The sequence below is a fragment of the Hordeum vulgare genome, chromosome 7H (genome assembly GCF_904849725.1).
Source record: "Hordeum vulgare subsp. vulgare chromosome 7H, MorexV3_pseudomolecules_assembly, whole genome shotgun sequence".
Taxonomy (NCBI): Eukaryota; Viridiplantae; Streptophyta; class Magnoliopsida; order Poales; family Poaceae; genus Hordeum; species Hordeum vulgare.
Window position 1 is genome coordinate 250573105 of NC_058524.1, and position 21521 is coordinate 250594625.

Here is a 21521-nt window from a genome sequence, read left to right on the forward strand (position 1 = left end):
GTCCATTGCCACATTTGCCTCGACAACGGAGACGAGTTTAACACAAGAATTTCACCGCTCCCTCTCTACCTCGACAACACGAGCACCGCCACGACCTCTGTGACTTTTCCCACCGCGCTTGACACCCAACGACGCCGCCCCTAGACACGTCAACAATGAGACGCAAGCTAAAACATATCACAAATGTCAAAAATAAGAAAACTAGTAAACGTCAAAAATAAGAAAACGAGGTCATATAGATCACGCTTCCGCGTCATCCTTGTCACGTGGCGCAAAAATATTTAAAAAGGGGAATGCAACACGAGGACTTCCCAGGAGGTCACACATCCTAGTACTACACTCGCCCAAGCACGCTTAACTTCGGAGTTCTGATGGGATCCGGTGCTTTAGTGCTGGTATGATCGCATCCGACATGCAACTATCTATGTGTTCCTTATTCTTGCCCCTCCCGTTCCATTGCCACATTTGCCTCGACAACGGAGACGAGTTTAACACAAGAATTTCACCGCTCCCTCTCTACCCCGACAACACGAGCACCGCCACGACCTCTGTGTCTTTTCCCACCGCGCTTGACACCCAACGACGCCGCCCCTAGACACTGCAACAACGAGACGCAAGCTAAAATATATCACAAACGTCAAAAATAAGAAAACTAGTAAACGTCAAAAATAAGAAAATGAGGTCATATAGATCACGCTCCCGCGTCATCCTTGTCACGTGGCGCAAAAATATTTAAAAAGGGCAATGCAACACGAGGACTTCCCAGGAGGTCACCCATCCTAGTACTACTCTCGCCCAAGCACGCTTAACTTTGGACTTCTGATGGGATCCGGTGCTTTAGTGCTCGTATGATCGCATCCGACGTGCAACTATCTATTTGTTCCTTATGCTTGCCCCTCCCGTGTCCATTGCCACATTTGCCTCGACAATGGAGACGATATTAACACAAGAATTTCACCTCTCCCTCTCTACCCCGACAACACGAGCACCACCACGACCTCCCTGACTTTTCCCACCGCGCTTGACACCCAACGACGCCCCCCTAGACACGTCAACAATGAGACGCAACCTAAAACATATCACCAACGTCAAAAATAAGAAAACTAGTAAACGTCAAAAATAAGAAAACGAGGTCATATAGATCATGCTCCCGCGTCATCCTTGTCACGTGGCGCAAAAATATTTAAAAAGAGGAATCCAACACGAGGACTTCCCAGGAGGTCACCCATCCTAGTACTACTCTGGCCCAAGCACGCTTAACTTTGAAGTTCTCATGGGATCCAGAGCTTTAGTGCTGGTATCTTCGCATCCAACATGCAACTATCTATTTGTTCCTTATGCTTGCCCCTCCCGTGTCCATTGCCACATTTGCCTCGACAACGGAGACGAGTTTACACAAGAATTTCACCGCTCCCTCTCTACCCCGACAACACGAGCATCGCCACGACCTCCGTGACTTTTCCCACCGTGCTTGACACCCAACGACGCCGCCCCTAGACACGTCAACAATGAGACGCAAGCTAAAACATATCACAAACGTCAAAAATAAGAAAACTAGTAAACGTCAAAAATAAGAAAACGAGGTCATATAGATCACGCTCCCGCGTCATCCTTGTCACGTGGCGCAAAAATATTTAAAAAGGGGATTGCAACACGAGGACTTCCCAGGAGGTCACACATCCTAGTACTACTCTCGCCCAAGCACGCTTAACTTCGGAGTTCTGATGGGATCCGGTGCTTTAGTGCTGGTATGATCGCATCTGACACGTGTTCCTTATGCTTGCCCCTCTCGGGTCCATTGCCACATTTTCCTCGACAACGGAGACGAGTTTAACACAAGAATTTCACCGCTCCCTCTCTACCCCGGCAACACGAGCACCGCCACGACCTCTGTGACTTTTCCCACCGCGCTTGACACCCAACGACGCCGCCCCTAAACACGTCAACAATGAGACGCAAGCTAAAACATATCACAAACGTCAAAAATAAGAAAACTAGTAACCGTGAAAAATAAGAAAACGAGGTCATATAGATCACGCTCCTGCGTCATCCTTGTCACGTGGCGCAAAAATATTTAAAAAGGGCAATGCAACACCAGGACTTCCCAGGAGGTCACCCATCCTAGTACTACTCTCGCCCAAGCACGCTTAACTTCAAAGTTCTGATGGGATCCGGTGCTTTAGTGCATCCGACATGCAACTATCTATTTGTTCCTTATGCTTGCCCCTCCCGTGTCCATTGCCACATTTGCCTCGACAACGGAGACGAGTTTAACACAAGAATTTCACCGCTCCCTCTCTACCCCGACAACACGAGCACCGCCACGACCTCTGTGACTTTTCCCACCGTGCTTGACACCAAACGACGGCGCCGCTAGACACGTCAATAATGATACGCAAGCTAAAACATATCACAAACGTCAAAAATAAGAAAACTAGTAAACGTCAAAAATAAGAAAACGAGGTCACATAGATCACGCTCTCGCGTCATCCTTGCCACGTGGCGCAAAAATATTTAAATAGGGCAATGCAACACGAGGACTTCCCAGGAGGTCACCCTTCCTAGTACTACTCTTGCCCAAGCACACTTAACTTCAAAGTTCTGATGGGATTCGGTGCTTTAGTGCTGGTATGATCGCATCCGACATGCAACTATCTATTTCTTCCTTATGCTTGCCCCTCCCGTATCCATTGCCACATTTGCCTCGACAACGGAGACGAGTTTAACACAAGAATTTCACCTCTCCCTCTCTACCCCGACAACACGAGCACCGCCACGACCTCCCTGACTTTTCCCACCGCGCTTGACACCCAACGAAGCCCCCCTAGGCACGTCAACAATGAGACGCAAGCTAAAACATATCTCAAACGTCAAAAATAAGAAAACTGGTAAACTTCAAAAATAAGAAAACGAGGTCATATAGATCACGTTCCCGTGTCATCCTTGTCACGTGGCGCAAAAATATTTAAAAAGGGGAATCCAACATGAGGACTTCCCAGGAGGTCACCCATCCTAGTACTACGCATCCTAGTACTACTCTCGCCCAAGCACGCTTAACTTCGAAGTTCTGATGGGATCCGGTGCTTTAGTGCTGGTATTATCGCATCCGACATGCAACTATTTATTTGTTCCTTATGCTTGCCCCTCCCGTGTCCATTGCCACATTTGCCTCGACAACGGAGACAAGCTTAACACAAGAATTTCACCGCTCCCTCTCTACCCCGACATCACGAGCACCGCCACGAGCTCTGTGACTTTTCCCACCACGCTTGACACCCAACGACGCCGCCCCTAGACACGTCAACAATGAGACGCAAGCTAAAACATATCACAAACGTCAAAAATAAGAAAACTAGTAAACGTCAAAAATAAGAAAATGAGGTCATATAGATCACGCTCCCGCGTCATCCTTGTCACGTGGCGCAAAAATATTTAAAAAGGGCAATGCAACACGAGGACTTCCCAGGAGGTCACCCATCCTAGTACTACTCTCGCCCAAGCACGCTTAACTTTGGACTTCTGATGGGATCCGGTGCTTTAGTGCTCGTATGATCGCATCCGACGTGCAACTATCTATTTGTTCCTTATGCTTGCCCCTCCCGTGTCCATTGCCACATTTGCCTCGACAATGGAGACGAGTTTAACACAAGAATTTCACCTCTCCCTCTCTACCCCGACAACACGAGCACCACCACGACCTCCCTGACTTTTCCCACCGCGCTTGACACCCAACGACGCCCCCCTAGACACGTCAACAATGAGACGCAACCTAAAACATATCACCAACGTCAAAAATAAGAAAACTAGTAAACGTCAAAAATAAGAAAACGAGGTCATATAGATCATGCTCCCGCGTCATCCTTGTCACGTGGCGCAAAAATATTTAAAAAGAGGAATCCAACACGAGGACTTCCCAGGAGGTCACCCATCCTAGTACTACTCTGGCCCAAGCACGCTTAACTTTGAAGTTCTCATGGGATCCAGAGCTTTAGTGCTGGTATCTTCGCATCCAACATGCAACTATCTATTTGTTCCTTATGCTTGCCCCTCCCGTGTCCATTGCCACATTTGCCTCGACAACGGAGACGAGTTTACACAAGAATTTCACCGCTCCCTCTCTACCCCGACAACACGAGCATCGCCACGACCTCCGTGACTTTTCCCACCGTGCTTGACACCCAACGACGCCGCCCCTAGACACGTCAACAATGAGACGCAAGCTAAAACATATCACAAACGTCAAAAATAAGAAAACTAGTAAACGTCAAAAATAAGAAAACGAGGTCATATAGATCACGCTCCCGCGTCATCCTTGTCACGTGGCGCAAAAATATTTAAAAAGGGGATTGCAACACGAGGACTTCCCAGGAGGTCACACATCCTAGTACTACTCTCGCCCAAGCACGCTTAACTTCGGAGTTCTGATGGGATCCGGTGCTTTAATGCTGGTATGATCGCATCTGACACGTGTTCCTTATGCTTGCCCCTCTCGGGTCCATTGCCACATTTTCCTCGACAACGGAGACGAGTTTAACACAAGAATTTCACCGCTCCCTCTCTACCCCGGCAACACGAGCACCGCCACGACCTCTGTGACTTTTCCCACCGCGCTTGACACCCAACGACGCCGCCCCTAAACACGTCAACAATGAGACGCAAGCTAAAACATATCACAAACGTCAAAAATAAGAAAACTAGTAACCGTCAAAAATAAGAAAACGAGGTCATATAGATCACGCTCCCGCGTCATCCTTGTCACGTGGCGCAAAAATATTTAAAAAGGGCAATGCAACACCAGGACTTCCCAGGAGGTCACCCATCCTAGTACTACTCTCGCCCAAGCACGCTTAACTTCAAAGTTCTGATGGGATCCGGTGCTTTAGTGCATCCGACATGCAACTATCTATTTGTTCCTTATGCTTGCCCCTCCCGTGTCCATTGCCACATTTGCCTCGACAACGGAGACGAGTTTAACACAAGAATTTCACCGCTCCCTCTCTACCCCGACAACACGAGCACCGCCACGACCTCTGTGACTTTTCCCACCGTGCTTGACACCAAACGACGGCGCCGCTAGACACGTCAATAATGATACGCAAGCTAAAACATATCACAAACGTCAAAAATAAGAAAACTAGTAAACGTCAAAAATAAGAAAACGAGGTCACATAGATCACGCTCTCGCGTCATCCTTGCCACGTGGCGCAAAAATATTTAAATAGGGCAATGCAACACGAGGACTTCCCAGGAGGTCACCCATCCTAGTACTACTCTTGCCCAAGCACACTTAACTTCAAAGTTCTGATGGGATTCGGTGCTTTAGTGCTGGTATGATCGCATCCGACATGCAACTATCTATTTCTTCCTTATGCTTGCCCCTCCCGTATCCATTGCCACATTTGCCTCGACAACGGAGACGAGTTTAACACAAGAATTTCACCTCTCCCTCTCTACCCCGACAACACGAGCACCGCCACGACCTCCCTGACTTTTCCCACCGCGCTTGACACCCAACGAAGCCCCCCTAGGCACGTCAACAATGAGACGCAAGCTAAAACATATCTCAAACGTCAAAAATAAGAAAACTGGTAAACTTCAAAAATAAGAAAACGAGGTCATATAGATCACGTTCCCGTGTCATCCTTGTCACGTGGCGCAAAAATATTTAAAAAGGGGAATCCAACATGAGGACTTCCCAGGAGGTCACCCATCCTAGTACTACGCATCCTAGTACTACTCTCGCCCAAGCACGCTTAACTTCGAAGTTCTGATGGGATCCGGTGCTTTAGTGCTGGTATTATCGCATCCGACATGCAACTATCTATTTGTTCCTTATGCTTGCCCCTCCCGTGTCAATTGCCACATTTGCCTCGACAACGGAGACAAGCTTAACACAAGAATTTCACCGCTCCCTCTCTACCCCGACATCACGAGCACCGCCACGAGCTCTGTGACTTTTCCCACCACGCTTGACACCCAACGACGCCGCCCCTAGACACGTCAACAATGAGACGCAAGCTAAAACATATCACAAACGTCAAAAATAAGAAAACTAGTAAACGTCAAAAATAAGAAAACGAGGTCATATAGATCACGCTCCCGTGTCATCCTTGTCACGTGGCGCTAAAAAATTTAAAAAGGGGAATGCAACACGAGGACTCCGAAGGAGGTCACCCATCCTAGTACTACTCTCGCCCAAGCACGCTTAACTTAGGAGTTCTGATGGGATCCGGTGCTTTAGAGCTGGTATGATCGCATCCGACATTCAACTATCTATTTGTTCCTTATGCTTGCCCCTCTCGTGTCCATTGCCACATTTTCCTCGACAACGGAGACGAGTTTAACACAAGAATTTCACGGCTCCCTCTCTACCCCGACAACATGAGCACCGCCACGACCTCTGTGACTTTTCCCACCGCGCTTGACACCCAACGACGCTGCCCCTAGACACGTCAACAATGAGACGCAAGCTAAAACATATCACAAACGTTAGAAATAAGAAAAGTAGTAAACGTCAAAAATAAGAAAACGAGGTCATGTAGATCACGCTCCCGCGTCATCCTTGTCACGTGGCGCAAAAATATTTAAAAAGGGGAATGCAACACGAGGACTTCCGAGGAGGTCACCCATCCTAGTACTGTTGGAATTATGCCCTAGAGGCAATAATAAATATAGTTATTATTATAATTCATGTATCAAGATAATCGTTTATTATCCATGCTATAATTGTATTGAATGAAGACTTATATACATGTGTGGATACATAGACAAAACACTGTCCCTAGCAAGCCCCTAGTTGGCAAGCCAGTTGATCAAAGATAGTCAGGGTCTTTTGACTATGTACAAGGTGTTGTTGCTTGATAACTGGATCACGTCATTAGGAGAATCACGTGATGGACTAGACCCAAACTGATAGAAGTAGCATGTTGATCGTGTCATTTTGTTCATCCCTTGCATGTTCCTACTAGATACCCATGGTCACCACGTAAAACATGCAACAACAAATTAGAGGACGTCTAACTTGTTTTTGCAGGGTATGCTTGTGATGTGATATGGCCAACGATGTGATGTGATATATTGGATGTATGAGATGATCATGTTGTAATAGATAATATCGACTTATACGTCGATGGTACGGCAACCGGCAGGAGCCATATGGTTGTCTTTAAACTAACGTTTGTGCTTGCAGATGCGTTTACTATTTTGCTAGGATGCAGCTTTAGTAGTAATAGCATGAGTAGCACGACAACCCCGATGGCGACACGTTGATGGAGATCATGGTGTGGCGCTAGTGACAAGAAGATCGTGTCGGTGCTTTGGTGATGGAGATCAAGGAGCATGTGATGATGGCCATATCATGTCACTTATGAATTGCATGTGATGTTAATCCTTCTATGCACCTTATTTTGCTTAGAACAGCGGTAGCACTATGAGGTGATCTCTCACTAAAATTTCAAGACGAAATTGTGTTCTCCCCGACTGTGCACCGTTGCTACAGTTCGTCGTTTCGAGACACCACGTGCTGATCGGGTGTGATAGACTCAACGTTCACATAGAACGGGTGCAAAACAGTTGCACACGCGGAACACTCGGGTTAAGCTTGACGAGCCTAGCATGTGCAGACATGGCCCCGGAACACATGAGACCGAAAGGTCGATCATGAATCATATAGTTGATATGATTAGCATAGGGATGCTTACCACTGAAACTATACTCAACTCACGTGATGATCGGACTTGAGTTAGTGTAAGTGGGTCATGAAACACTCAAATGACTAGAGAGATGTACCTTTTGAGTGGGAGTTTAGCAAGTAATTTGATTAAGTTAAACTCTAATTATCTTGAACATAGTCTAAGTCCACTTTGAATATATTTGTGTTGTAGATCATGGCTCACGCAACAGTCACCCTGAATTTTAATACGTTCCTAGAGAAAGCTAAGTTGAAAGATGATGGAAGCAACTTTGTAGACTCGGCTCGTAATCTTAAGTTGATCCTACAAGTTGGGAAGAAGGATTATGTCCTTAATGCTGCGCTAGGAGATGAACCACCCGCTACGGCTGACCAAGATGTTAAGAACGCTTGGTTAACACATAAGGAGGACTACTCAGTAGTTCAATGTGAAGTATTGTATGGCTTAGAGCCGGGACTTCAACGTCGCTTTGAGCGTCATGGAGCATGTGAGATGTTCCAGGAGTTGAAGTTTATCTTTCAGAAGAACGCCCGGATCGAGAGGTATGAGACCTCCGATAAAGTCTATGCTTGCAAGATGGAGGAGAATTCGTTTGTCAGTGAACATGTGCTCAAAATGTCTGGGTACTCAAACCGTCTAGCTGAGCTGGGGATTGAACTCCCTCAAAAGGCTATCACTGACAGAATTCTTCAATCACCGCCGCCAAGCTATAAGGGCTTTTTGTTGAACTACAACATGCAAGGGATATACATGTTATTGATGTGTACTTAATCAGCTCTCGTAGTAGTGCGTGGGTATTCGATACCGGTTCTATTGCTCATATTTGCAACTCGAAACAGGAACTGCGGAATAGGCGAAGGCTGGTGAAAGATGAAGTGACGATGCGCGTAGGAAATGGTTCCAAGGTTGATGCAATCGCCGTCGGCACAGTTTCACTTCAGTTACCATCAGGATTAGTTATGAACTTGAATAATTGTTATTTAGTGCCTGCGTTGAGCATGAACATTATATCTGGATCTTGTTTATTGCGAGACGGTTACTCTTTTAAGTCAAAGAATAATGGTTGTTCTATTTCTATGAGTAACATCTTTTATGGTCATGCACCCAATGTGAGAGGATTGTTCATATTGAATCTTGATAGTGATAATACACATATACATAACATTGAGACCAAAAGAGTTAGAGTTAACAATGATAGCGCCATGTTTTTGTGGCACTGCCGTTAGGTCATATTGGTCTAAAGTGCATGAAGAAACTCCATACCGATGGACTTTTGGAGTCACTTGACTTTGATTCACTTGACACGTGCGAACCATGCCTCATGGGCAAGATGACTAAAACTCCGTTCTCCGGAACAATGGAGCGTGCCAGTGACTTGTTGGAAATCATACATACCGATGTGTACGGTCCGATGAGCGTGGAGGCACGCGGCGGATATCATTATTTTCTCACCTTCACTGACGATTTGAGTAGATATGGTTATGTCTACTTAATGAAGCACAAGTCTGAAACATTTGAAAAGTTCAAGAAATTTCAGAGTGAAGTTGAAAATCAACGTAACAAGAAGATCAAGTTCCTACGGTCTGATCGTGGGGGGTGAATATCTGAGTTTCGAGTTGGGTGCTCACTTAAGACAATGTGGAATTGTTTCACAGTTGACACCGCCTGGAACACCACAGCGTAATGGTGTGTCCGAACGTTGTAATCGTACTTTACTAGAGATGGTGTGATCCATGATGTCTCTTACTGATTTGCCGTTATCGTTTTGGGGTTATGCATTAGACACACATGCATTCACTTTAAATAGGGCACCATCAAAATCCGTTGAGACGACACCATATGAACTATGGTATGGCAAAAGTCCAAAGTTGTCGTTTCTTAAAGTTTGGGGATGTGATGCTTATGTCAAAAAGCTTCAGCCTGAAAAGCTGGAACCCAAAGCAGAAAAGTGCATCTTCATAGGTTACACAAAAGAGACAGTTGGGTACACCTTCTATCTCAAATCCGAGGCAAAGTGTTTGTTGCTAAAAACGGAGCTTTTCTCGAGAAGGAGTTTCTCTCGAGAGAATTGAGTTGGAGGAATATAGAACTTGATGAGGTTGTCGAACCTCTCATCCCTCTGGATGGTGGCGCAGGGCAAGGGGAAACACCTCTCATTGCGACGCCAGTTGAGGACGAAGTTAATGATGATGATCATGAAACTCCGGTTCAAGTTCCTATCGAACCACGCAGGTCGACGAGACCACGTGCTGCTCCAGAGTGGTATGGTAATCCCGTTTTGTCAATCATGTTGTTAGAGAACAATGAACCTGCAAATTATGAAGAAGCAATGGTGGGCCCAGATTCCAACAAATGGATGGAGGCCATGAAGTCCGAGATAGGATCCGTGTATGAAAACAAAGTGTGGACTTTGGAAGTACTACCTGAGGGCCGCAAGGCTATTCAGAACAAATGGATCTTTAAGAAGAAGACGGACGCTGACGGCCATGTGACCGTTTATAAAGCTCGACTTGTGGCAAAGGGTTTTTCACAAGTTCAAGGAGTTGACTACGATGAGACATTCTCACCCGTAGCGATGCTTAAGTCCGTCAGAATCATGTTAGCAATAGCTGCATTTTTCGATTATGAAATCTAGCAGATGGATGTCAAAACGGCGTTCCTTAACGGTTTCCTTAAGGAAGAGTTGTATATGATGCAACCCGACGGTTTTGTCGATCCTAAAAATGCTAACAAGGTATGCAAGCTCCAGCGATCCATTTATGGACTGGTGCAAGCATCTCGGAGTTGGAATAAACGCTTTGATGAGGTGATCAAAGCATTTGGGTTTATACAAGTGGTTGGAGAATCTTGTATTTACAAGAAAGTGAGTGGGAGCTCTGTGGCGTTTCTAATATTATATGTGGATGACATATTGCTGATTGGAAACAACGTAGAATTTTTGGAGAGCATAAAGGATTACTTGAATAAAAGTTTCTCTATGAAGGACCTAGGAGAAGCTGCTTACATTCTAGGCATTAAGATCTACAAGGATAGATCGAAACGCCTGATAGGACTTTCACAAAGCATATACCTTGGTAAAGTTTTGAAGAGGTTCAAAATGGAACAGTCCAAGAAAGGGTTCTTGCCAGTTTTACAAGGTACGAGATTGAGTAAGACTCAGTTCCCAGCAACTAATAAAGATAGAGAGCATATGAGCACCGTCCCCTATGCTTCAGCCATGGGATCTATCATGTATGCAATGTTGTGCACTAGACCGGACGTTAGCCTGGCCATAAGTATGGCAGGCAGGTTCCAGAGTAATCCAGGAGTGGATCACTGGACGGCGGTCAAGAATATCCTGAAGTACCTGAAAAGGACTAAGGAGATGTTTCTCGTGTATGGAGGTGACGAAGACCTCGCCGTAAAGGGTTACGTCGATGCAAGCTTTGACACAGATCCGGACGATTCTAAGTCGCACACCGGATACGTATTTATTCTTAATGGGGGTGCGGTAAGCTGGTGCAGTTCCAAGCAAAGCGTCGTAGCTGATTCTACATGTGAAGCGGAGTACATGGCTGCCTCGGAGGCGGCTAAGGAGGGTGTCTGGATGAAGCAGTTCATGACGGATCTTGGAGTGGTGCCAAGCGCACTGAATCCAATAACCTTGTTCTGTGACAACACGGGTGCCATTGCATTAGCAAAGGAACCACGGTTTCACAAGAAGGCCAGACACATCAAACGACGCTTCAACCTCATCCGCGACTACGTCGAAGGGGAGGACGTAAATATATGCAAAGTGCACACGGATCTGAATGTAGCAGACCCGCTGACTAAACCTCTTCCACGCGCAAAGCATGATCAACACCAGAATTGTATGGGTGTTAGATTTATTACAATGTAATTCGCATGGTGATGTGAGGGCTAGATTATTGACTCTAGTGCAAGTGGGAGACTATTGGAATTATGCCCTAGAGGCAATAATAAATATAGTTATTATTATAATTCTTGTATCAAGATAATCGTTTATTATCCATGCTATAATTGTATTGAATGAAGACTTATATACATGTGTGGATACATAGACAAAACAGTGTCCCTAGCAAGCCTCTAGTTGGCTAGCCAGTTGATCAAAGATAGTGAGGGTCTTCTGACTATGTACAAGGTGTTGTTGCTTGATAACTGGATCACGTCATTAGGAGAAACACGTGATGGACTAGACCCAAACTAATAGACATAGCATGTTGATCGTGTCATTTTGTTGCTGTTGTTTTCTGCGTGTCAAGTATTTGTTCCTATGACCATGAGATCATATAACTCACTAACACTGGAGGAATGCTTTGTGTGTATCAAACGTCGCAACATAACTGGGTGACTATAAAGATGCTCTACAGGTATCTCCGAAGGTGTTCGTTGAGTTAGTATGGATCGAGACTGGGATTTGTCACTCCGTGTGACGGAGAGGTATTTTGGGGCCCACTTGGTAATACAACATCACACACAAGCCTTGCAAGCAATGTAACTTAGTGTAAGTTGCGGGATCTTGTATTGCGGAACGAGTAAAGAGACTTGCCGGTAAACGAGATTGAAATAGGTATGCGGATAGTGACGATCGAATCTTGGGCAAGTAACATACCGAAGGACAAAGGTAATGACATACGGGATTATATGAATCCTTGGCACTGAGGTTCAAACGATAAGATCTTCGTAGAATATGTGGGATCCAATATGGGCATCCAGGTTCCGCTATTGGATATTTACCGAGGAGTCACTCGGGTCATGTCTACATAGTTCTCGAACCTGCAGGGTCTGCACACTTAAGGTTCGACGTTGTTTTATGCGTATTTGAGTTATATGGTTGGTTACCGAATTTTGTTCGGAGTCCCGGATGAGATCACGGACGTCACGAGGGTTTCCGGAATGGTCCGGAAACGAATAATGATATATAGGATGACCTCATTTCATTACCGGAAGGTTTTCGGAGTTACTGGGAATGATGAATGGGTTCCGGATGTTCACCGGGGGGGGGGGGGGGGCAGCCCACCCCGGGTAAGTCCATAGGCCTGGGGGTGGCAAACCAGCCCTTGGTGGGTTGGTGGGACAGACCAAGAAGGCCCTATGTGCCATAGATAGAAAATCAAAGAGGAAAGAAAAGAAAAAAGAGGTGGGAAGGAAGAGAAGGACTCCACCTTCCAATCCTAGTTGGACTAGGATTGGAGGAGGACTCCTCCTCCCCTTGGTGCACAGCCCTTGGGGCTCCTTGAGCCTCAAGGCAAGCCTCCCCTCCCTCCTCCTATATATATGGAGCTATTAGGGCTGATTTGAGACAACTTTTTCAAGGCAGCCCGACCACATACCTCCACGGTTTTACCTCTAGATCACGTTTCTGCGGAGCTCGGGCGGAGCCCTGCTAAGATCAGATCACCACCAACCTCCGGAGCGCCGTCACGCTGCCGGAGAACTCATCTGCCTATCCGTCTCTCTTGCTAGATCAAGAAGGCCGAGATCATCGTCGAGCTGTACGTGTTCTGAACGCCGATGTGCCGTCCATTCGGCACTAGATCGTGGGACGGATCGCGGGACGGTTCGTGGGACGGTTCGCGGGGCGGATCGAGGGACGTGAGGATGTTCCACTACATCAACCGCGTTCACTAACGCTTCTGCTATGCGATCTACAAGGGTACGTAGATCGGAAATCCCCTCTCGTAGATGGACATCAGCATGATAGGTCTTCGTGCGCGTAGGAAATTTTTTGTTTCCCATGCGACGTTCCCAACAAGTACTACTATCGCCCAAGCACGCCTAACTTCGGAGTTCTGATGGTATCCGGTGCTTTAGTGCTGGTACGATCGCATCCGACAAGCAACTATCTATTTGTTCCTTATGCTAGTCCCTCTCGTGTCCATTGCCACATTTGCCTCGACAACGGAGACAAGTTTAACACAAGAATTTCACCGCTCCCTCTCTACCCTGACAACACGAGCACCGCCACGACCTTTGTGACTTTTCCCACCGCGCTTGACACCCAACGACGCCACCCCTAGACACGTCAACAATGAGACGCAAGCTAAAACATATCACAAACGTCAGAAATAAGAAAACTAGTAAACGTCAAAAATAAAAAAACGAGGTCATATAGATCACGCTCCCGCGTCATCCTTGTCACGTGGCACAAAAATATTTAAAAAGGGGAATGCAACATGAGGACTTCCCAGGAGGTCACCCATCCTAGTACTACTCTCGCCCAAGCATGCTTAACTTCGAAGTTCTAATGGGATCCGGTGCTTTAGTGCTGGTATGATCGCATCCGACATGCAACTATCTATTTGTTCCTTATGCTTGCCCCTCCCGTGTCCATTGCCACATTTGCCTCGACAACGGAGACGAGTTTGACACAAGAATTTCACCGCTCCCTCTCTACCCCGACAACACGAGCACCGCCACGACCTCTGTGACTTTTCCCACTGCGCTTGACACCCAACGACGCCGCCCCTAGACACGTCAACAATGAGACGCAAGCTAAAACATATCACAAACGTCAGAAATAAGAAAACTAGTAAACGTCAAAAATAAGAAAACGAGGTCATGTAGATCACGCTCCCGCGTCATCCTTGTCACGTGGCACAAAAATATTTAAAAAGGGAATGCAACACGAGGACTTCCCAAGTGGTCACCAATCCTAGTACTACTCTCCCCCAAGCACGCTTAACTTCAGAGTTCTGATGGAATCCGGTGCTTTAGTGCTGGTATGATCGCATCCGACATGCAACTATCTATTTGTTCCTTATGCTTGCCCCTCCCGTGTCCATTGCCACATTTGCCTCGACAACGGAGACGAGTTTATCACAAGATTTTCACCGCTCCGTCTCTACCCCGACAACACGAGCACCGCCACGACCTTTGTGACTTTTCCCACCGCGCTTGACACCCAACGACGCCGCCCTAGACACGTCAACAATGAGACGCAAGCTAAAATATATCACAAACGTCAGAAATAAGAAAACTAGTAAACGTCAAAATTAAGAAAACGAGGACATATAGATCATGCTCCTGCGTCATCTTTGTCACGTGGCGCAAAAATATTTAAAAAGGGAATGCAATACGAGGACTTCCCGGGAGATTTTCACCGCTCCCTCTGTACCCCGACAACACTAGCACCGCCACGATCTTTGTGACTTTTCCCACCGCGCTTGACATCCAACGACGACGCCCCTAGATACGTCAACAATGAGACGCAAGCTAAAACATATCACAAATGTCAAAAATAAGAAAACTAGTAAACGTCAAACATAAGAAAACGAGGTCATATAGATCACGCTCCCGCGTCATCCTTGTTACTTGGCGCAAAAATATTTGAAAATGGGAATGCAACACGAGGACTTCCCAGGAGGTCACCCATCCTAGTACTACTCTCGCCCAAGCACGCTTAACTTCAAAATACTGACGGGATCCGGTGATTTAGTGCTGGTATGATAGCATACGACATGCAACTATCTATTTGTTCCTTATGCTTGCCCCTCGCGTGTCCATTGCCACATTTGCCTCGACAACGGAGAAGAGTTTAACACAAGAATTTCACCGCTCCCTCTCTATCCCGACAACACGAGCACCGCCACGACCTCTGTGACTTTCCCACCGTGCTTCACACCCAACGACGCCGCCCCTAGACACGTCAACAATGAGACGCAAGCTAAAACATATCACAAACGTCAAAAATAAGAAAACTAGTAAACATCAAAAATAAGAAAACGAGGTCATATAGATCACGCTCCCGCGTCATCCTTGTCATGTGGCGCAAAAATATTTAAACTGGGAAATGCAACACGAGGACTTCCCAGTAGGTCACCCATCCTAGTACTACTCTCGCCAAAGCACGCTTAACTTCGGAGTTCTGATGGGATACGGTGCTTTAGTGCTGGTATGATCGCATACGACATGCAACAATCTATTTGTTCCTTATGCTTGCCCCTCCCGTGTCCATTGCCACATTTGCCTCGACAAAGGAGACGAGTTTAACACAAGAATTTCACCGCTCCCTCTCTACCCCGACAACACGAGCACCGCCACGACCTCTGTTACTTTTCCCACCGCGCTTGACATCCAATGACGCCGCCCATAGACACGTCAACAATGAGACGCAAGCTAAAACATATCACAAACGTCAAAAATAAGAAAACGAGGTCATATAGATCACGCTCCCACGTCATCCTTGTCACGTGGCGCAAAAATATTTAAATAGGCGAATGCAACACAAGGACTTCCTAGGAGGTCACCCATCCTAATACTACTCTCGCCCAAGCACGCTTAACTTCGAAGTTCTAATGGGATCCGGTGCTTTAGTGCTGGTATGATCGCATCCGACATGCAACTATCTATTTGTTCCTTATGCTTACCCTCTTGTGTCCATTGCCACATTTGCGTCGACAACGGAGACGAGTTTAACACAAGAATTTCACCGCTCCTTCTCTACCCCGACAACACGAGCACCGCCACGACCTCTGTGACTTTTCCCATCGTGCTTGACACCCAACGACGCCGTCCCTAGACACGTCAACAATGAGAAGCAAGCTAAAACATATCACAAACGTCAAAAATAAGAAAACTTGTAAACGTCAAAAATAAGAAAACGAGGTCATATAGATTACGCTCCCGCATCATCCTTGTCACGTGGCACAAAAATATTTAAAAAGGGGAACGCAACACGAGGACTTCCCAAGATGCCTAGTACTACTCTCGCCCAAGCACACTTAACTTCAAAGTTCTAATGGGATCCGGTGCTTTAGTGCTGGTATGATCGCATCCGACATGCAACTATCTATTTGTTCCTTATGCTTGCCCCTCCCGTGTCCATTGCCACATTTGCCTCGACAACGGAGACGAGTTTAACACAAGAATTTCACCGCTCCCTCTCTACCCCGACAACACGAGCACCGCCACGACCTCTGTAACTTTTCCCACTGCGCTTGACACCCTACGACGCCGCCCATAGACACGTCAACAATGAGACGCAAGCTAAAACATATCACAAACGTCAAAAATAAGAAAACTAGTAAACGTCAAAAATAAGAAAATGAGGTCATATAGATCACGCTCCCGCATCATCCTTGTCACGTGGCACAAAAATATTTAAAAAGGGGACACCCAACGACGCCGTCCCTAGACACGTCAACAATGAGACGCAAGCTAAAACATATCACAAACGTCAAAAATAAGAAAACTAGTAAACGTCAAAAATAAGAAAACGGGGTCATATAGATCACGCTCCCGCATCATCCTTGTCACGTGGCACAAAAATGTTTAAAAAGGGGAATGCAACACGAGGACTTCCCAGGAGGTCACCCATCCTAGTACTACTCTCGCCCAAGCATGCTTAACTTCAGAGTTCTGATGGGATCCGGTGTTGTAGTGCTGGTATGATCGCATCCGACATGCAACTATCTATTTGGTCCTTATGCTTGCCCCTCCCGTGTCCATTGCCACATTTGCCTCGACAATGGAGACGAGTTTAACAAAAGAATTTCACCGCTCCCTCTCTGCCCCGACAACACGAGCACCGCCACGACCACTGTGACTTTTCCCACCGCGCTTGACACCCAACGACGCCGCCCCTAGACACGTCAACAATGAGACGCAAGCTAAAACATATCACAAACGTCAAAAATAAGAAAACTAGTAAACGTCAAAAATAAGAAAACGAGGTCATATAGATCACGCTCCCGCGTCATCCTTGTCACATGGCGCAAACATATTTAAAAAGGGGAATGCAACACGAGGACTTCCCAGGAAGTCACCCATCCTAGTACTACACTCGCCCAAGCACGCTTAACTTCGCAGTTCTGATGGGATCCGGTGCTATAGTGCTGGTATGATCGCATCCGACATGCAACTATCTATCTGTTCCTTATGCTTGACCCTCCCGTGTCCATTGCCACATTTTCCTCGACAACGTAGACGAGTTTAACACAAGAATTTCACCGCTCCCTCTCTACCCCGACAACACGAACACCGCCACGACCTCTGTGACTTTTCCCACCACGCTTGACACCCAACGACGCAGCCCCTAGACACGTCAACAATGAGACGCAAGCTAAAACATATCACAAACGGCAAAAATAAGAAAACTAGTAAACGTCAAAAATAAGAAAGCGAGGTCATATAGATCACGCTCCCGCATCATCCTTGTCACGTGGCACAAAAATATTTAAAAAGGGGAATGCAACAGGAGGACTTCCCAGGAGGTCACCCATCCTAGTACTACTCTCGCCCAAGCATGCTTAACTTCGGAGTTCTGATGGGATCCGGTGCTTTAGTGCTGGTATGATCGCATCCGACATGCAGCTATCTATTTGTTCCTTATGCTTGCCCCTCCTGTGTCCATTGCCACATTTGCCTCGACAACGGAGACGAGTTTAACAGAAGAATTTCACCGCTCCCTCCCTACACTGACAACACGAGAACCGCCACGACCTCTGTGACTTTTCCCACCGCGCTTGACACCCAACGACGCCGCCCCTAGACACGCCAACAATGAGACCCAAGCTAAAACATATCACAAACGTCAAAAATAAGAAAACTAGTGAACGTCAAAAATAAGAAAACGAGGTCATATAGATCACGTTCCCGCGTCATCCTTGTCACGTGGCGCAAAAATATTTAAAAAGGGGAATGCAACACGAGGACTTCCCAGGAAGTCACCCATCCTAGTACTACACTCTCCCAAGCACGCTTAACTTCGGAGTTTTGATGGGATCCGGTGCTATAGTGCTGGTATGATCGCATCCGACATGCAACTATCTATCTGTTCCTTATGCTTGCCCCTCCCGTGTCCATTGCCACATTTGCCTCGACAACGGAGACGAGTTTAACACAAGAATTTCACCGCTCCCTCTCTACCCCGACAACACGAGCACCGCCACGACCTCTGTGACTTTTCCCACCACGCTTGACACCCAACGCTCAGCGTCATCCTTGTCACGTGGCGCAAAAATATTTAAAAAGGGGAATGCAACACCAGGACTTCCCAGGAGGTCACCCATCCTAGTACTAATCTCGCCCAAGCACGCTTAATTTCGAAGTTCTGAAGGGATCCGGTGCTTTAGTGCTGGTATGATCGCATCCGACATGCATCTATCTATTTGTTCCTTATGCTTGCCCCTCCCGTGTCCATTGCCACATTTGCCTCGACAACGGAGCCGAGTTTAACACAAGAATTTCACCGCTCCCTCTTTACCCCGAAACCACGAGCACCAGCACGACCTCTGTGACTTCTCCCACCGCGCTTGACACCCAACGACGCCACCCCTAGACACGTCAACAATGAGACCCATGCTAAAACATATCACAAACGTCAAAAATAAGAAAACTAATAAACATCAAAAATAAGAACACGAGGTCATATAGATCACGCTCCCGCGTCATCCTTGTCATCCTTTGTGACTTTTCCCACCGCGCTTGACACCCAACGACGCCGCCCCTAGACACGTCAACAATGAGACGCAAGCTAAAACATATCACAAACGTCAAAAATAAGAAAACTAGTGAACGTCAAAAATAAGAAAAAGAGGACATATAGATCACGCTCCCGCGTCATCCTTGTCACGTGGCGCGAAAATATTTAAAAAAGGGGAATGCAACACGAGGACTTCCGAGGAGGTCACCCATCCTATTACTACTCTCACCCAAGCACGCTTAACTTCGGAGTTCTGATGGGATCCGGTACTTTAGTGCTGGTATGATCGCATCCGACATGCACCTATCTATTTGTTCCTTATGCTTGCCCCTCCCGTGTCCACTGCCACATTTGCCTCGACAACGGAGCCGAGTTTAACACAAGAATTTCACCGCTCCCTCTTTACCCCGACACCACGAGCACCGGCACGACCTCTATGACTTCTCCCACCGCGCTTGACACCCAACGACGCCGCCCCTAGACACGTCAACAATGAGACACATGCTAAAACATATCACAAACGTCAAAAATAAGAAAACTAGTAAACGTCAAAAATAAGAAAACTAGTAAACGTCAAAAATAAGAACACGAGGTCATATAGATCACGCTCCCGCGTCATCGTTGTCACGTGGCGCAAAAATATTTAAAAAGGGGAATGCAACACGAGGACTTCCGAGGAGGTCACCCATCCTAGTACTACTCTCGCCCAAGCACGCTTAACTTCGGGGTTCTGATGGGATCCGGTGCTTTAGTGCTGGTATGATCGCATCCAACATGCAACTATCTATTTGTTCCTTATGCTTGCCCCTCCCGTGTCCATTGCCACATTTGCCTCAACAACGGAGACGAGTTTAACACCAGAATTTCACCGCTCCCTCTCTACCCCGACAACACGAGCACCGCAACGACCTTTGTGACTTTTCCCACCGCGCTTGACACCCAACGACGCCGCGCCTAGACACGTCAACAATGAGACGCAAGCTAAAACATATCACAAACGTCAAAAATAAGAAAACTAGTAAACGTCAAAAATAAGAAAACGAGGACATATAGATCACGCTCCCGCATCATCCTTGTCACGTGGCGCAAAAATATTTAAAAAGGGGAATGCAACACGAGGACTTCCCACAAGGTCACCCATCCTAGTACTAATCTCACCCAAGCATGCTTCACTTCGGAGTTCTGATGGGATCCGGTGCTTTAGTGTTGGTATGATCACATCCGACATGCAACTATCTATTTGTTCCTTATGATTGCCCCTCCCGTGTCCATTGCCACATTTGCCTCGACAACGGAGACGAGTTTAACACAAGAATTTCACCGCTCCCTCTCTACCCCGACAATACGAGCACCGCCACGACCTCTGTGACTTTTCCCACCGCGCTTGACACCCAACGACGCTGCCCCTAGACACGTCAACAATGAGACGCAAGCTAAAACATATCACAAATGTCAAAAATAAGAAAACTAGTAAACGTCAAAAATAAGAAAACGAGGTCATATAGATCACGCTCCCACGTCATCCTTGTCACGTGGCGCAAAAATAATTAAAAAGGGGAATGCAACACAAGGACTTCCAAGGAGCTTCACAGTTCTGATGGGATCCGGTGCATTAGTGCTGGTATGATCGCATCCGACATGCAACTATCTATTTGTTCCTTATGCTTGCCCCTCCCGTGTCCATTGCCACATTTTCCTCGACAATGAAGAGGAGTTTAACACAAGAATTTCACCGCTTCCTCTCTACCCCGACAATACGAGCACCGCCACGACCTCTGTGACCTTTCCAACCGCGCTTGACACCCAATGACGCCGCCCCTAGACACGTCAACAATGGGACGCAAGCTAAAACATATCACAAATGTCAAAAATAAGAAAACTAGTAAACGTCAAAAATAAGAAAACGAGGTCATATAGATCACGCTCCCGCGCCATCCTTGTCACGTGGCGCAAAAATATTTAAAAAGGGGAATGCAACACGAGGACTTCCCAAGAGGTCACCCATCCTAGTACTAATCTCGCCCAAGCACGCTTAACTTTGGAGTTAAGATGGGATTTGGTGTTTTAGTGCTGGTATGATCGCATCTGACATGCAATTATTCATTTGTTCCTAATGCTTGCCCCTCCCGTGTCCATTGCCACATTTGCCTCGACAGCGGAGACGAGTTTAACACAAGAATTTCACTGCTCCCTCTCTACCCCGACAACACGAGCACCGCCACGACCTCTATGACTTTTCCCACCGCGCTTGACACCCAACGACGCCGCCCCTAGACACGTCAACAATGAGACGCAAGCTAAAACATATCACAAACGTCAAAAATAAGAAAACTAGTAAACGTCAAAAATAAGAAAACGAGGTCATATAGATCACGCTCCCGCATCATCCTTGTCACGTGGCGCAA

The 21521-nt window shown here is 46.7% G+C and overlaps 24 non-coding genes and 5 pseudogenes across 24 annotated transcripts; all 29 read right to left on the minus strand.

Moving 5' to 3' along the window:
- Window positions 1-290: 290 nt before the first annotated feature.
- On the minus strand, window positions 291-409 carry LOC123413939. The gene has a single exon (XR_006614042.1). It is a non-coding gene; the product is annotated as a 5S ribosomal RNA (ribosomal RNA).
- Window positions 410-741: 332 nt separating this feature from the next.
- Window positions 742-860, minus strand: LOC123413760. Its single transcript, XR_006613874.1, has one exon. It is a non-coding gene; the product is annotated as a 5S ribosomal RNA (ribosomal RNA).
- Window positions 861-1192: 332 nt separating this feature from the next.
- On the minus strand, window positions 1193-1311 carry LOC123414136. The gene has a single exon (XR_006614213.1). It is a non-coding gene; the product is annotated as a 5S ribosomal RNA (ribosomal RNA).
- Window positions 1312-1643: 332 nt separating this feature from the next.
- On the minus strand, window positions 1644-1762 carry LOC123414744. Its single transcript, XR_006614667.1, has one exon. It is a non-coding gene; the product is annotated as a 5S ribosomal RNA (ribosomal RNA).
- Window positions 1763-2083: 321 nt separating this feature from the next.
- Window positions 2084-2201, minus strand: LOC123414263 (annotated as a pseudogene).
- Window positions 2202-2523: 322 nt separating this feature from the next.
- LOC123413738 lies at window positions 2524-2642 on the minus strand. Its single transcript, XR_006613855.1, has one exon. It is a non-coding gene; the product is annotated as a 5S ribosomal RNA (ribosomal RNA).
- A 332-nt stretch (window positions 2643-2974) lies between these two features.
- On the minus strand, window positions 2975-3108 carry LOC123414232 (annotated as a pseudogene).
- A 333-nt stretch (window positions 3109-3441) lies between these two features.
- LOC123413761 lies at window positions 3442-3560 on the minus strand. The gene has a single exon (XR_006613875.1). It is a non-coding gene; the product is annotated as a 5S ribosomal RNA (ribosomal RNA).
- A 332-nt stretch (window positions 3561-3892) lies between these two features.
- Window positions 3893-4011, minus strand: LOC123414137. The gene has a single exon (XR_006614214.1). It is a non-coding gene; the product is annotated as a 5S ribosomal RNA (ribosomal RNA).
- Window positions 4012-4343: 332 nt separating this feature from the next.
- Window positions 4344-4462, minus strand: LOC123414843. Its single transcript, XR_006614761.1, has one exon. It is a non-coding gene; the product is annotated as a 5S ribosomal RNA (ribosomal RNA).
- Window positions 4463-4783: 321 nt separating this feature from the next.
- Window positions 4784-4901, minus strand: LOC123414264 (annotated as a pseudogene).
- A 322-nt stretch (window positions 4902-5223) lies between these two features.
- Window positions 5224-5342, minus strand: LOC123414873. The gene has a single exon (XR_006614789.1). It is a non-coding gene; the product is annotated as a 5S ribosomal RNA (ribosomal RNA).
- A 332-nt stretch (window positions 5343-5674) lies between these two features.
- Window positions 5675-5808, minus strand: LOC123414233 (annotated as a pseudogene).
- A 333-nt stretch (window positions 5809-6141) lies between these two features.
- Window positions 6142-6260, minus strand: LOC123413779. The gene has a single exon (XR_006613892.1). It is a non-coding gene; the product is annotated as a 5S ribosomal RNA (ribosomal RNA).
- A 7597-nt stretch (window positions 6261-13857) lies between these two features.
- LOC123414820 lies at window positions 13858-13976 on the minus strand. The gene has a single exon (XR_006614739.1). It is a non-coding gene; the product is annotated as a 5S ribosomal RNA (ribosomal RNA).
- A 332-nt stretch (window positions 13977-14308) lies between these two features.
- Window positions 14309-14427, minus strand: LOC123413865. The gene has a single exon (XR_006613974.1). It is a non-coding gene; the product is annotated as a 5S ribosomal RNA (ribosomal RNA).
- A 602-nt stretch (window positions 14428-15029) lies between these two features.
- LOC123413949 lies at window positions 15030-15148 on the minus strand. Its single transcript, XR_006614050.1, has one exon. It is a non-coding gene; the product is annotated as a 5S ribosomal RNA (ribosomal RNA).
- A 332-nt stretch (window positions 15149-15480) lies between these two features.
- Window positions 15481-15599, minus strand: LOC123413771. Its single transcript, XR_006613885.1, has one exon. It is a non-coding gene; the product is annotated as a 5S ribosomal RNA (ribosomal RNA).
- A 308-nt stretch (window positions 15600-15907) lies between these two features.
- On the minus strand, window positions 15908-16026 carry LOC123414862. The gene has a single exon (XR_006614778.1). It is a non-coding gene; the product is annotated as a 5S ribosomal RNA (ribosomal RNA).
- Window positions 16027-16358: 332 nt separating this feature from the next.
- Window positions 16359-16469, minus strand: LOC123414221 (annotated as a pseudogene).
- A 504-nt stretch (window positions 16470-16973) lies between these two features.
- Window positions 16974-17092, minus strand: LOC123414370. Its single transcript, XR_006614353.1, has one exon. It is a non-coding gene; the product is annotated as a 5S ribosomal RNA (ribosomal RNA).
- Window positions 17093-17425: 333 nt separating this feature from the next.
- On the minus strand, window positions 17426-17544 carry LOC123414834. Its single transcript, XR_006614752.1, has one exon. It is a non-coding gene; the product is annotated as a 5S ribosomal RNA (ribosomal RNA).
- A 333-nt stretch (window positions 17545-17877) lies between these two features.
- Window positions 17878-17996, minus strand: LOC123414655. Its single transcript, XR_006614584.1, has one exon. It is a non-coding gene; the product is annotated as a 5S ribosomal RNA (ribosomal RNA).
- A 333-nt stretch (window positions 17997-18329) lies between these two features.
- LOC123413744 lies at window positions 18330-18448 on the minus strand. Its single transcript, XR_006613860.1, has one exon. It is a non-coding gene; the product is annotated as a 5S ribosomal RNA (ribosomal RNA).
- A 218-nt stretch (window positions 18449-18666) lies between these two features.
- Window positions 18667-18785, minus strand: LOC123415015. The gene has a single exon (XR_006614921.1). It is a non-coding gene; the product is annotated as a 5S ribosomal RNA (ribosomal RNA).
- A 506-nt stretch (window positions 18786-19291) lies between these two features.
- LOC123414844 lies at window positions 19292-19410 on the minus strand. The gene has a single exon (XR_006614762.1). It is a non-coding gene; the product is annotated as a 5S ribosomal RNA (ribosomal RNA).
- A 358-nt stretch (window positions 19411-19768) lies between these two features.
- LOC123414262 lies at window positions 19769-19887 on the minus strand. The gene has a single exon (XR_006614277.1). It is a non-coding gene; the product is annotated as a 5S ribosomal RNA (ribosomal RNA).
- Window positions 19888-20220: 333 nt separating this feature from the next.
- LOC123413807 lies at window positions 20221-20339 on the minus strand. The gene has a single exon (XR_006613921.1). It is a non-coding gene; the product is annotated as a 5S ribosomal RNA (ribosomal RNA).
- Window positions 20340-21084: 745 nt separating this feature from the next.
- On the minus strand, window positions 21085-21203 carry LOC123414032. Its single transcript, XR_006614123.1, has one exon. It is a non-coding gene; the product is annotated as a 5S ribosomal RNA (ribosomal RNA).
- Between the last annotated feature and the right edge of the window lie 318 nt (window positions 21204-21521).